At 35.7% G+C, this 1,690-nt stretch overlaps 1 pseudogene; it reads left to right on the top strand.

Annotated features, from left to right (window-relative positions):
* Positions 1-1,035: 1,035 nt before the first annotated feature.
* On the top strand, positions 1,036-1,154 carry LOC118602709 (annotated as a pseudogene).
* The last annotated feature ends 536 nt before the right edge of the window (positions 1,155-1,690 follow it).

The following is a 1,690-nucleotide window of genomic DNA, read 5'->3' as shown; positions in this document are numbered from 1 at the left end:
GTAAATAACTTAGGCTTTGCGGGCCATTTGTTCTAAAGTGGTCACCACTACTCAACCCTGCCATTGTAATGTGAAAGTAGCCATTGATAAAACATAAACAAACTGGTGTGCCTGTGTTCCAATAAAACTTTATTGACAAAAACAGTCCGGCTGGAATTGGCCTGTGGGCAGTAGTTTAATGACCCTTGGTATAAAGGAACGGTACTACACTTACTCAAATTCAGATTCACTACTTTCAGGTTCATTGTTCAGTCAATGTTATGGGCTGGTATGGAATAAGAATTGTGTTTTGACCCAGATTTCCAAAGCCACTAGAAAAGTCGAAAACTCTCTCCAACCAATGTCAAAAATTATTAAAATATATACACACCGCAGAGGAAAAAAGGGCGAAAGGGTAGACAGGCTAATGAGCAACATTCTAGTTACTAATTAGCTGCCTCTTTTTTCTCTCAGCCATTTAATTACTGCCAAGACATCAAATCGAGTAGTTAAGCTTCTTTGTTTTTTGGTATTCAGGGTACTCATTAACTACCTCTAAATCTCTGCTGCTCTCTGGTGGTAACATGAAGCTGTTAGGACACAGTCTAGAAAAGCTGAGTACAGTAGAATTTAGAAACTGAATTCATAAAATACTTTGGGACACAAAGAATGAGATGGAGTATTTTCAAATTTACTAGGCAGAGTCATAATCAAATCACTAAAATATACGTCTATAAATGGTTCTACTTGGTCATTAATTCTCTTTTTTTTTTCATCAGGACAAGCACCAGTTTTTCTGACACCCAAAGGTTCTGTATTATTTCTTCCTCTAAAGCAAGAGCATCATAATTGATGAACTATGGCTCAGAAGAAATTTTAATGTTCTTAGAATTTTTAGATAGGTCACAAAAAGATGCAACAGAGGTCAAAGGAGATTAAATGTCTACCTAGCAGTTGGCAGACAGTAAAGGCATTTTAAATGCATATTGCAATTCTGGGTGATACATGAAATGAAGTGTATTATGATTTTGAAGATAATTTTTTAAAAAGAATGCAAACTAGGACCATGCCACTCTGAACGTGCCTGATCTCATCTGATCTCAGAAGCTAAGCAGGATTGGGCCTGGCTAGTACTTGGATGGGAGGCCACCTATGAATACCAAGTGCTGTAGGCATAAAAATAATATAAAATATTCCATTTACTTTTATAATGACTACATGGTGAAATCATGATATCTTGCATATATTGAGTTAAGTAAAACATTATTAAAATGAATGTCACCTTTTAAGGTGACCTTTTACCTTTTAAATGTGATTGCTAGGACATTTCAAGTACATATACAGTTCACATTATATTTCTACAACAGCACTGGTCTAGAGAACACATTTTGTCTTTCTCTCAACTCAACAAAATAAAAGTGATGTCAGGAAACACTGATTTGCAAATCCTGATCTACTCTTAATATAAAAATTAAAACCTTTACTTCATAATTTGAATCCCATCCTTTCTTTTGTGATGTTTTTTTCCTGTGTTCCCTTGAAATAATATTTTCTTCTCTCTTTCTCTACAGTGAGCCATAGACTCATTATAAGCCTCTCACAATGACAGATTCTTGTCCTGGAGACAGTGTATGAGAAAAGCTGCATCAACTCAGTAAAAAGAACCTTCCAACAGAGTGAAAATGGTCAGCTTGACTGGACAGTACCCCAG

The sequence above is a fragment of the Rousettus aegyptiacus genome, unplaced genomic scaffold (assembly GCF_014176215.1).
Source record: "Rousettus aegyptiacus isolate mRouAeg1 unplaced genomic scaffold, mRouAeg1.p scaffold_m13_p_4, whole genome shotgun sequence".
NCBI lineage: Eukaryota > Metazoa > Chordata > Mammalia > Chiroptera > Pteropodidae > Rousettus > Rousettus aegyptiacus.
Note: the sequence above shows the minus strand (reverse complement) of the source record. Positions and strands in the feature narration are given on the sequence as shown.